Raw genomic sequence first — 13,917 nt, forward strand, 5'->3', positions numbered from 1 at the left:
CAAAAGTGTTGGGTGATTAAGGTGGTCAAAAGATTCTCTAGAAGATGCCTTTTTGTACTTTTCATTTCCAAAAAGTGGGGGGAACGTTTTTGAAATTTCGGAAGTCCATAACTTCTACATATGAGCTCAAAAGCTCTTTCCATAGATATGTCACATGATATAGTTTTGCTCACTCGATTTCAAATTCAATTTTGGCGAGAAGCTTTGAAATTCAAACTTCTAGCGGTTTGAAGAACAAGAAGGTATCTAAACTCAAAGTAACTTAACGTTTTAACAAAAGTCATTAAAATCATAATATGGTAGCTTAAAGGGCCCCTATAGACCTCAACCTTCCTCTAGTGACTTCTGTAGCTGCTTCGCAACCTTGTAGTTCTATTGTAGCTCCTCCTAGGATAGCTTAGCAAACTCCTTTAGCCCCATCCTCTCTAGCCACTTGGCATGCCTACTTCCTTGTATACAGTGGAGGACAAAGACTCGAAGTCCAGCACCATGGTTTTTGTTTTGGGAATGCAGGGGGTGAGCGTGAGAAGGTAAGGAAAACAGAGTTTAGCAGAAGAGAATTTTCAAAATGTGATTTGAAAACTAGGATTTTGATGTGGAGATGCACTCAGTCGTTGTTTGCACCTTCCCCAAGGGTGACCATAATTGCCTCATATTCTCATGATAGCCCTCGATACTCATTGTACACCAATCATCAATGCTATGCACACTATTCATAAGGTTATTAATGGTTGTGGGTGCCACGAATAGGTGTTGGTGACATGGCAAGTTCCTTTTCACATCTAGATATACCCCTTTTTGTGGGGGTAACCTCGACTTTCTTGCCTGCGCCATGCTGCTACCACTAGCTCCTTGGTATCTATACTCACCATTATCATATTTACACATGGGGAGTCTAATTTTGGGCTATTTTCTTTACCATTTTTAATTTATCTGGAATCCTTTCCTTCTTCTTACTCCTTGTGATTCCCTTCTAGACACTTTCTCCCTTCATCTAGCATCTTTCCATAATAGGGCTTCAGCGTGTACCCATTTACCAACTTCCTGAGTTTTTCACCATCTAGACTTGTTGGCTCAAAAGTTCTTGTTCCCAACTTTCTGATAATCCTGTATGGGCCCGTCCATCTCATTTTTAATTTTCCCAAGTGGGGTCCCATTCTTGATGTGAACAGTAGGACAACATCTCCTTTCTTAAAGATCTTGAACATGCTTGTGTTCCTATCCACTTGGAGCTTCCTTCTGTTTTGCACAATTTATGCTATTATACAAGCACTCTGTAGTCTCTTTTCATCAAGCTTGAGGAGTTGCTTGATCCTATGCAACTCTGATTCTTTTGGAGAGAGCCTTTCAACCACCATTGCTATCTTAAGACTTTGTGTTAGGAACTCCATGGGTAGTACTACTTAGATTCCATACACCATACTGAAGGGTGTAAGTCATCTTGCATTCTCATAAGCTTTCTGGAATTCCCATAATGCCAAGTGTAGCTTCATGTCCCATCGTTCATGTTCTCATTTATAGTCTTGATGATCAAGATTCCCTTAAGGATCTTATTGGTGGACTTTGCTTGCCCATTGGCTTGTGGGTACTAGATTGTCGAATTCTTCTGTATTATCATGTGCTGCTCCATCAGTTTCCTGATCACTTAATTAATGAAGTGATTCCCTTGATCACTTACTATCTCTATAGGGCATCCGAATCTTGTCATTATGGTTTCATAAATAAACTTTGCTATCCTTCTCTGTGGTGGAGTAGTTCTTTTTCAGTCTTGACAGCCTCATGCTTGAATGGTATACTGGTTTGTACCATCCCTCCTATGCTTCCTGCATTAAAGTACTACCAATGGTTACATCAGAGGCATCAACAAACACATGGAACACCCAGTCATAGTTTTTCTACTGGAAGATGGGAGCTACAGATAGTATCTTCTTGAGATTTCAAAATGCCTCTTGACAAGATCCGGACCAGACATATTTTGCATCCTTCACCGTTAGGCTATAAAAGGGCAATGCCACATTAGCTAGGAACCTCATGAATCTACTATGCCACTTGATTAGCCTAAGGAATCTATTGTGCCACTTGAGTCTGGATCTTGCGTGTCCTCTGAAAATCTTGGCTAGTGTGGCCCTTAATTCTTCCTAAACTTTCTCTGCTTGCTTCCTGCCTTTCTTTTTTCGGGGCTTTTGCTCTTCAACATTGATTGGATTCTAACTCTGAGGTATCTTCTCTCGAATAAAATTTTGAGGTTTGTTCTTCTTCTTCTTCTTTTTCTTGCTGAGTCTTTGTTTGTTTGCTTAAGGACTCCTTCAACTCTGGTGGCTCCTACCAAAACTTGTTCGAAGGTCAGGGCTTCCTCATTGTATGAGGCTACTATCGTTTAGAGGTTTTCCCTGAGACCTCTCACAAACCATTAGCTCAGTGTGGCTGGAGCGGGATGATTGGGCTGGTCTAGGTGCATCAGCATTGCTCTAAATTCAGCTACGTAGTCTTTTGTTTGCCTCTTTCTCTATGTCATCCTCTGTAGCTTTTCTAGTATCTCCGTTATGGTCTTTTCTTTTTTGAATCTTTTCAGGAAAGCGTTCTTCAGCTCTTCAAATGTTTGGAAGTACTCCAGATCATACTGAGTACCTGCTGGTGGCTTTGCCACCCAACGTTGTAGTGAAATACTATGTCTTTTACCCCAGCAGGGCTCTATTTGCCTAGAACGTGGTTTCGAAGGCAAATATGTGGGCATCTGGACCCTCCTTACTTTTGCCTTTGAATTTTGGGTACTTGAGGGGCACATCGTGCTCCCCGCTGCCAGTTCTTCCCCTTCCTGAGCTTCCTTCCTCCTGTTTGGTAGTTCATGGGTGGTGACCCCCAATAGCAAGAGAGGCCATAGTCTTGAGAAAAGTGGGTTGAAAGGCATGGAGAAAATAAATAACAATACACAAATTCTTGAGGGGTGATAGAGGCTACATACACATAGAAAATACGTTCAGTCGATATCCCATAAGAGATAACAACTTAAAAAATGTTTAAAAATAATATTAGTGCCAAGGAACTTGTGGCAAGGCTCACGATATCCTAGGCAAAAAGAATGGTTTTTGTCACATTCAATGGAAAACTAATTTTTAAGTTTAGGTGTAATTAAATAATTAAGAAAAGAGAAAGTTATATTTATATTTAAATGATAAAAGAGGAATTCCTATGACATTTGGAATTTAATCAATTAGATGGAAAAAGAGAAATTCCTAGCATATTGGAATTAATGGATATTTTATTTAAATTCAAAGATGAATTTATCTATGAGAAATATTTAAATGATAAAAGAGGAATTTCTATGATATTTGGAATTCAATCATTTAGATGAAAAAAGAGAAATTCCTAGCATATTGAATGAATGGATATTTTATTTTAGATGAATTTATTTTATGAGAAATATTTGATGATAAAGGAGGAATTCCCATGAAATTGGAATGCAAATAATCAAATGCAAAAAGTTTTACCCTGTTTTGACCTGGAGAGAGAAAATATCTAGAGAGAGGTAATCTAAAATTGAGATATTTTTGGATATAAAAGTCCTCCTAGTGTCTAACACGGTTTCCCCTGAAATAGAATTTCTAAAAGAACTTTCCAATAAGCATTTGGAATTAATTGAAAATGTGTATAAAGGACCTTAGCCTTGTTGAAATGTAGAGAGAAAGAGACGAGACAAGAGACACATCATGTACGCTCCCAAAGACTAATTCATATTGAGGACAAGATACATATATATAGGTGAGACCAAGTTAGGTAGAGTGAGCCATATATAGAGCTCCAACACCCCCACTCAAACAAGGGTCTCTAGATATGGATGAAAAAACCCTTGGGGAGTACAAGGGAAAAATTCAAGCCCCTATACAAATGTGAAAATATGAACCAGAAGTAATGATGTGAAAGTGCATTGTGCATCTATGTACAAATATACAAAAGGACCAAGAGGTCATAGTGTGCAATTGTGAAATGTGCAAAGTGCATGGTGTCTAGAAGATTACAACGATATATATACAAAGCTACCATAAGAGTAAAGAGCCTAATCTAGAAAGAGTGAGCCCGAGGCAACTCCAAGCTCTGAGTGCAAGAGAATGAAGCGTGACTCATTGAGACCTTTGGTAAGAATATCTGCAATCATCTAGTCACTTGGACAATGTTCAATCATGATAGTGCCTTTGCGTACTTTGTATCGAACATAATGGTAATGCACAGCAATATGTTTTGACTTGTTATGTTGGACATTGTCTTTTGCAAGACTAATAGCCCTCTGATTATCACACCGCAAGGGTGTACTAGAAAGAGGAGAATGGCCAATATCTGTCAACACTTATCGAAGCCAAATGAGTTCACGAGAGCTGCAAGTGATGCCGCAACATATTCAGATTCGGTTGTAGAAACTGCAACACAACGTTGTTTCTTGCTGGTCCAAGAAATAAGACAACCATTAATGAATAAACAATTGCCACTAGTAGATCGCATAGATAAATGTGAGCTAGCCCAATCTGCATCTGTGTAACCCAAAAGAGATTTATTTCAAAAGAGTTATTCTCATTAAAATTGAATTTATGCATAGAAAGATGCATAAAAGATTTAATTTTTTTTCGAAAGTGCTATTCTTCTCAAAATTGAAATTATGCATAAATAGATGTGTAAAGAATCTTTATATAGAAGATAAGGATGCTTTTGCATTCTAGAAATGGATGTGATGAGATGGGATGTTAATTAGATAGATGAGAATGAATAGAGAATAGATGTGATGAAAATTGAAGTAATGAGAATGAGAGGTAGATAGCCGTGATGATATGTGATATGAATCAAATAGATGAGAATGAATAGATGAGAAGGTAGATAGATGTGATGATATGTGATATGAATCAAATAGATAAGAATGAATGGATAGATAGATTTAATGAGAATGAGAGCCTAGAGGTAAATAGATGTGATGAGATGGAATGCGAATCAAATAGATGAGAATGAATGGATGGATAGATGTGATGAGAATGAGAGGTAAATAGATGTGATGAGATGGGATGCGAATCATATAGATGGAAATGAATGGATGGATGGAAGTGATGAGAAGAGGAGTGACGACAATGTGAGGTGAATAGATGTGATGAGAAGTAATGTGAATCTGATAGATGGGAATGAATGGATGTGGATGTATGTGATAAGTATGGATATTGATGTATGTGAAGGATGGATGTGGATTTATGTGAAAGAATGGATGTGGATGTGTGTATGTGAAAGGATAGATGTGGATGTGTATGTGATAAGTATGGATGTGGATGTATGTGAAAGGCTAGATGTGGATGTATATGTGATAAGTATGGATGTGGATGTATGTGAAAGGATAGATGTGGATGTGTAAGTGATAAGTATGGATGTGGATGTATGTGGGAGAATATATGTGAATGTAAATGAGATGGATATGAATGAGAATTGAAGCGATGAGATGTGATGTAAATTGGATAGATATGAATGATAAGGGATGTGAATGAATGATATAGGATGTGAATGAATGTGATAGCATATGAATCGGGATGTCAATGAATGATATAGGATGTGAATGAATGATAAGGGATGTGAATGGATGTGATGTGAATCGGGATGTGAATGAATGATATATTATGTTTATAATGATAAGGGACATGAATGGATGTGATGTGATATGAATCAAGGTGTGAATGAATGATATAGGGTATGAATGAATGATAAGGGATGTGAATCGATGTGATGTGATGTGAATCAAGATGTGAATGAATGATAAGAGATGTGAATGGATGTGATGTGATGTGAATCGAGATGTGAATGAACGATAAGGGACATGAATGAATGTGTTAGCATGTGAATCAGGATGTGAATGAATGAGATGTTATGTGAAATAAATGCGATAAGATGCGATGTAAATTGGATACTGGGGATAGATGTTAATATATGTGAAGTGATGAGATATATGGGTAGATGCAACTGGGTGAGATCTGATGAGGATAAATGAGGAAATAAGTGATGAGATAGAAAAAGATGTGATTAGATGAGAATGGGAATGCTTATGAAATGAGATGGATAATGTGGATTGATGTGCATGGATGTTTGGATGGTGTGGATTGACGTGTGGATGGATGTATAGAAGATATGGATGGATGTGTGGATAATTTGGATTGATGTGGATTGGTGTGTGTATGATGAGTGAATGATGTGGATTGATGTGGATGGATGTATGGATGAGGTGGATTGATGTATGGATAATGTGGATTGATGTGCATGGATGTTTGAATGATGTGGATTGATGTGGATGGATCTAAAGATGATGTGGATTGATGTGTGGATGATGCGATTGGATGTGATTTGATGTAGGAATGATGTGATGTGATAGGAATCGATGATGAGAATAAAATTGTGGTAAGATGAAAAAAAGATGGGGTCTAATGTGAAAGGATGCAGAGTAATGAGAAAAGATGGAAATATTGTTGGAACTGTATTTGTTTGTGAAATCTGTTTTTAAACGACTGTTTTATGTCAAGAATGCTGGGGAAGAATTTTGACCATCTTGTGAATGAGGTCGTGTGGAGACCTATCTGTTAAAGTTACAACTACTGACAGAGAGTCATCGGAGGACGTCTCGCGTAGCAAGGTCGGCCGAGGTCTTGACTAGCCTTGGTTTGATTAAATGGTGAGCTTCTGGTACAGTGGATGAGGGACCAAGGAAGTGGCCTATGAGTGAAGCGCTAGGTGACCTACGAAGGATCCTAGAGGCTACTGACCATACGGTGCTCGGGCTCTAGGTCAGCGAAGATACCCCCATGAGTACGTCGAAGATATTGGAACAAGGAGTAAGAGTTGTTTTTTAAATTCGGGCATGGATCTGGTTGATTGACCTTGCTGGTTCTCAATGGATGCATCCATGGCTCTTTTATATGGATCTGTTGGTTGATCTTGCTGATCTTCAATAGAGATTCCATCTGGATATTTTTATGTGATTATATTGCTAGATACTATGAGCTAGGAACTATAGAAAAGGCCCTAGAGTGATCAGGTGGTGAGCGTTCTGGTTGCCAATGATGCCATAGGTACACCGATGAAGGAAGGAAGTAGAAAATAGGATTGAGCTGGGCAATTAGAGGATTATGATCAGTAACACTATGGTTTCATTAAATGATTATTTTGAAGATTGTTGAATCTGTGAAAAAGGCAAGTGCATATTGGGTGTATAAGTGGTGTGACTAGTTTTATGTTTGCATGAGTATCCGGGTAGGGGGCCTGGGAACTTTTTTCCCTGGTACCCGGGACAAAACCTAACCAAATTCCTATTTGGATCCCATCACTACAGTGGTTGGCTAACCCATGCGACTGGATGGGGTTAGGCTGGTGGATTGATGGATCCGTAGATCAAGACTCAATTTTTGTATAGTACGATAGATGAGGTAAATCCTGGATAAGAATTGTTCTATGGAAAAGAATCAATGGTTGTGCCTCTCAATGAGGAAAAAAGCGTTAGTCTCTGTGATCCAAGTATAATCTTTTTCCCTGATTTGATTATGGGACTTACGGGTTTGGTCAGATGAGTTCAGTTAAGGCTTGACTACGTTAGAGAAAAGTTATCCTGGAGAAATCGCTCGTGCTTTCTAGGCAAGGAAAGTTTTTCCGAGTTCGGTTTTGGAAGAACCGATGGATTAGTCTCTTATCTGGATATCCGTGGGTGAGGCCGCGAGTGTGGGACCTTGCTCCATGCAAGAAGTGCTACTTCTACTGCTAGCACCCCCAAATTCGTTGCGCAGTGGGGTATGGGATCTTATAGCTGGTATCAGAGCAAATTGGCTAATGAGGATCAACTGACAAGCCAAAATGTCAAAAATTTATAAGGAAGCAGTAAAAGGTTGTAATTGTGTAATAAAATTCATACAAATTAATATTCAAACTAAAATTCATAAATTGGTAATTGGGTCTTCAGATGGAAGTACCGCAATTGTATGGAATCCCTGACTTGCTTGAGGCCTAGACATGATCGTATTTACCTTATAGTTTCAAGGATCGTGACTACCCATATATAACTGCAGCTGTTTACTGGCAGTATATACGAGTAAATCTAAGACTTGAAATTGTAAGCATTAATACTATCTAAATGATGAATTCGAATGTGGTTGATATGATTTTAAATTCTGATTGAGAACTGATGAGTTGATTTGAATTCTGATTGAAAAATGAAGATTTCTGAATTTTGGCTGAATTGTAATAACTAAGCAAAACCATAATAAGGATGAATGGGACGAGTCCCTGTGATAATGTTCGTAGGTAGATGGAATGACGTTAATGACTTCAGCAAATCACTATGAGATTAGTGGATTGTGCTGGCAGATTGCTGTTGTTAACACTTGATCCAGTGGATCAAGTTAAGGGGTGTCAAATTAAAACTCTGTAAAATTGAAAATTTCCATGGCGGACTGTTCAAATAGAAATCTCAGTTTAATGGACCATTATTGTGATAAGGATTGAATGTTATGATCTGAGTGAATTATTATCTGATGATGAGTTTTATATAAGGGATCTTTATCCGAGGATTTTGTTGAGTTTTATATAAGGGATCTTTATCCGAGGATTTTGTTGAGTTTTATATAAGGGATCTTTATCCGAGGATTTTGTTGAGTTTTATATAAGGGATCTTTGTTGATGATGAGTTTTATATAAGGGAACCCAGAATCAGTTGGATCTTAAGGAAAAGAATTCTCCTCTAGTTTTGCGAGATGAGGACATCTCGCGTTTTTTACGTGGGGTAGAATGTAACATTCCTCCCCCACCTCTCATGATGTCCAATATCTTCCCTTGTAATCAAATCCCTCTTCAGAAATATAAAAGATCTTGTTTCTACCTATTCTCGCTTAGAGAGAGAAAATGTTCTAGAGAGAGGTTTTTCAGATTTTGGATATTTGTGGATGGAAAAATATCTCTTCTTATTAAAATAAATTCCCCTAAAATAGAAGTTCAAAAAGATTTTCAGAAGGTGCATTAGAAATCAATTATAATCTGTTCAAAAGGCCTTATCCTAGGGGTCTAGATTTTCGAAAAAATTTAAATTAAGGTTCTGAGGGGCCAATCAGATTCATCCAAATGTATGGAGGAGATAAATAAAGAAATAAAGAAAATCTCCCTAAAAATGAGTAAATACTCACATAAGATGAAGAGTTGACTAAGGACAAGGATATTAGTTAAAAAAGAAGAGATATTTAGTGAAATGATGCATTTTTGACACCTCAGGGTGGGGGAATTCCCCTCGTGAAGGAGGTGCCTATTTCACATGTGTGGTGGAGTTTTAAACTCACAAATAATGAGATATTTTCATCTCTCCTCTCCTGCTTCAACTAGATCCAAAAAGTAAGCTTCTTAGCAAAGATCCCACTAATTTTAAAGAGGCTCTTTATATTGCTTTTGAAGAAGGAGGCCACTCTTCATATTGAGTCCACATTCCAATCTTCTCCGAGTGTGCCGACCCCACTACGAGTAGAGATAGCCTCAACATCTCAGGTACAAGCTCCATCCTTGGATAATAACATTGCACAACTTATGGTAGAATTTGCTGATTTGACGTTACACTTAGTCAATGCAAGGCTACCTAGGGTTCCAAAAGTTGAGGATAAACCTAAGGGATAGAAGTAGTGTCACATGCTATGAATGTCAAGAGAAGGGGCACTATCGCACTGAGTGTCCAAAATTGAGGAAAAGAGAGGATAAAATTTTAGCACTTTTAGAGGAAACATGCTCAGAAGAAGAAGAGGAAACATTGATTCCATTAGTTGCAAAGGGGAGGTAAAACTAGGAGCCAAGAAGAAGAAGAACAAGAAGATAAATCTGAAGAAAAGGAAAAAAATAATTAGAAGAAGAAGTCGTCTAGGAAAAAATTGGACAGTCTGACTTTCCTCTTGGACAAGGATCTCTTAGTTATGACCTCTTAACAGATTTTAGGGAGAAAATGGCACAAATCACATTTGGGCAGCTTTTGGCACTCTCTCCAAAGCTCAGAAAGGAATGGAGTAAGCTGGCTAGCACAAGGGAATCTAAGAAAAAGAAGAAGAGGGATAATGGGACTCCTATGGCTCAAAAGGTAAATATTGATGTAGGAGATGATGTGCCTATGATTGATGTCATCATTGAGGGGCAAATAATTTCTAATGCATACATTGATGGAGGTGTGTCAATCAATGTCATGAGTGAAAAAACAATGAAAGATGCCGATTCAAAGTTGTCTTCTTCTACTAACTCTCCCTATCGCATCAAACTTGCTGATAATACTAGAGGGTGAAAACCTTAGGAATTGTCAAGAATTTGGGAGTGTATGTATGTGGTATTTCTGTGCCTACAACTTTCCAGGTCATTCCTACAAAGCCTGATGCTAGGGCTTACCCATTGATGTTGGGTAGGCCATGGCTTCGCCAAGTGAAGGCAATTCAAAAGTGGGAGACAGGTGATCTTATTCTACAAGGTGAGAATAAGAAGGTCCACTACAACATCAAGAGTCATCGCAAGAAAGTGGTAAGAGGTAAACCTTCAACTTTCGAAAGTTCAGAGTCAGAGTCATCCGATGAAGAGGAGACAAGTAGTAGCGCCGAGGATTCCATCTCAGAAGGGGAGGTGGAGGGAGTTGCATTTGGTCTTTCCCTGGGAAGGGATCGAGGGGATGCTAAAGACAATGGAGCCTTGGAAGGGGAAGCTTCTTCAACCATGTGCAAGAAAGGAGATATGGACCTCACTAGTCTTCACCAATAGAATGAACTTCTTCTTGATGAGTCCATAGAAGGTACTGAAAAGGAGAATTACTTAAAAATGTTGGATGGATTTCCTAACCTTTTTGCAAATAGCTACTCACAAGTACGCCAAGTTACCCTAGTAGAGTACGAGATTGATCTCAAGCCCCAAAGTAAGCCAGTGGTAAGGCGTTTGGGAGTAGTGCAAGCGGAGGTGCTTAAAAATGAGGTAACTAATTTGCTTGAAGCTGGATTTATTTTTTCAATAGAGAATTCAGAGTGGATTTTCCCAATTGTAGTCACTCCCAAAAAGAGTGAAAAATGGCGTGTGTGTGTGGACTTTTGCCCTAATGCATGCACAAAGAGGGATTATTATCCTCTAGCCTTTCAAGATGAGATTTTGGATCAAGTTGTAGGTCATGAGTTGTATTCAGGTGATGGATACTCTGGATACTTTCAAATCCGGATTTGTGAAGAAGATCAAAGGAAAACCTCATTTATCACCCCTTGGGGAGTGTATGCCTTTAGGGTGATGCCATTTGGCTTGACCAATGCACCAACAACTTTTTAACGCTTCATGAGTCAAGTATTTGCACCTTACTTGGGAAAGTTTATAAGGGTCTTTCTGGATGATTTTTGCATTTATTCAAGCCACATGGATCACTTGGAAAGTTGAGGTTGGCCTTGAAAAGTATTGATGACGCAAAATGGTGCTTTAATCCTAGAAAATACCGCTTGGCACAAAGGAAGGTGGTTCTCTTGGGACATGTTATCTTAGAAGAAGGCATAGAGTGGATCCTGAGAAGGTGTAGGCAATTGTGGCCCTCCCACCACCTACCAATATAAGGGAGGTAAGGAGAATTTTGGTTAAAACAAAGTATTACCAACGCTTTGTTGACATGTTCTCTGAGAAGATGTATCCTATGAACTGTTGACAAAGAAGAATGTTTCTTTCCAATCAGGGCCCGATCAAATTCAAGCTTTTTGTTTGCTCAAGGAATGCATAAGCCAAGGTCCAATTATGTACCTCCTAGGTGGAGGGAGGACTTTTATGTGAACCCAAGTGTCTCATCACATTCAGTGGGTGCTATACTCTTGCAAAAGGGAGAGCAGGGGCATATGCAACTAGTGTATTATGCAAGCTGACAACTCACTTATGCCGAGGAGAGGTATGGTGAAATGGAGGAAGGTGGTTTGTCTCTTGTTTTTGCAGTAAAGAAGTTCAGGTTATACTTGTTACCTCGCCCTTTTTTCTTCCTCACATCTCAACCTTCTTTACAATTCTTGGTCCGCAAACCCAATCCTGTAGGAGGGAAGTTTACAAAGTGGATTTGTGAGCTTCAAGAATTCTCTTTCACTTTTATTACAGAAAACACCACTAGGGCCTCTCTTTGCAGATTTGCTTACAATGAAGGAAGAGGAAGAAGGGACAGGAACAAAGGAAGAAGTATATGAAGATTTGGAGACACCACCAACTGCTTTCATGATGCATTTTGATGGAGCCTTTAGCCCTTGCACAGGAAATAGCCAAATTTAATGGGGAGCAATTTTACACACGGCAGACAAAACCATGCATTTGCTCATGAGGAAAAATCTGTGGGGATTAGTTGAAGGGAGAGATGAATGCCCAGAGAGAGGGGAAAATGAGTGGAAGAGCAGGAATGAAAAAGCATTGGGACTTATTGCACTCAGTTTAAATGATGAAATCATTCATCACATCACAGGGATACAATGGGCAAAAGATGCATGGGATGAACTCAATAAATTATTTGGTACACAAGCAAAAAATTCAAAGATAAATCTGTTAATGCAATTCTACAAATTGGACATGAAGAAAAGTGAACCTTTAATCATACACTTGAACATATATAAAAGCATTAAGCAACAGCTGGCAGCTATTGGCAAAAAGGTTGAAGATGATTGAGGCACTAGCAGTGCTTCTGAAGAGTGTGGACAAAGGTGATTATGAAAACATTGTAGCAACACTAAAGAATGTACCTGAATTGAAGCTACACGAGATAGAAGCAGCTAGCAGAGGCAAAGAGAAGAAATGGCTCGACTCAACAGCATGAGAAGAAAAAGCATTCTTTACCCGAGGAGGATTCTTTCCAGGACGAGGACGAGGAAGAGGCAGAGTAGGAGGAAGGACCTTCACTTGCCACAAATGTGGAAAGCCAGGACACATGGCGAGAGACTGCTACAACAAACCCAGTGGTGAAGAAGGAACGACATCGGCAAACTTCATGGAGGCTCCAAAGGAAGTGGAGTCGGATCATCTTTTCTGAGAGAGAGAGAGAGAGAGAGAGAGACCCCACAACCCAATGTAACCTGCCCCAAGAAAGTAAAACCACCTCTGAGCCACCGATGATGTAGGCCACGTGGTAGATGTATGTGTGAGCACTTTAGTCAAGGTGGCAGGCACTTATAGTAGCCTTGGACACATAGAGAGAGAGAGTGTCAAGGACTATGGAGTTTAGGGACTTGAGGCACTGGTCGCGGGCTATCAAGTAAGAGGGAAACTTGGTATAGGGTCCACGTGTGCTAGAGAGTATTCACTTGAGGGGAGGTGTTGAAAATACAAGTGAATAGGGTGTGTGCGGGAACAAGCCCTTGGTTAGAGGCTATAAAAGAGATTGAGTAAATGTGAAAGAACCTATGAAAAGGTTAGAAGAATCTACTGGGAGAGAATAAAGGGTAGCATGAGAAGATTTAGGAAGTGTGGAGATATTCTGGGAAGTGTGGAGATATTCTGGGAAAAGTGAAGAGGTAGAGAGAATCAGGGAAAAGAGGTGGAGTGAATCATGGAGAAATCAGTGGGATTTGATGCTTGATGTAAACTCTATAAATTGAGGCATAGCCCTAATGAGAATTTGCTTGTTTTTTAGTATCCATGCCTACATTAATCTATTTGCTAATTACCTATTAATTACATCTTAATTTATTTACTAATTACCCACTAATTACGTCTTAATTATTTGCTTATCACTTTGTTAATGATGTTGATTCTAGTGTTTGATCCATCATAGCTCATCACATTGCTCAAATTTCAACAGCCTAAGCCTTTCACCAAAGGATGGAAGTAGCCTTTAACAAGCCAAGGTATGAAAGCCATGAGGCTCCAAGAGTCAAGATAACCAAGTATATCATAATATGTCTAAAAGATGTCAAA

Source organism: Cibotium barometz, chromosome 51, assembly GCF_041138505.1.
Source record: "Cibotium barometz isolate CiBa-2024 chromosome 51, ASM4113850v1, whole genome shotgun sequence".
Lineage (NCBI taxonomy): Eukaryota > Viridiplantae > Streptophyta > Polypodiopsida > Cyatheales > Cibotiaceae > Cibotium > Cibotium barometz.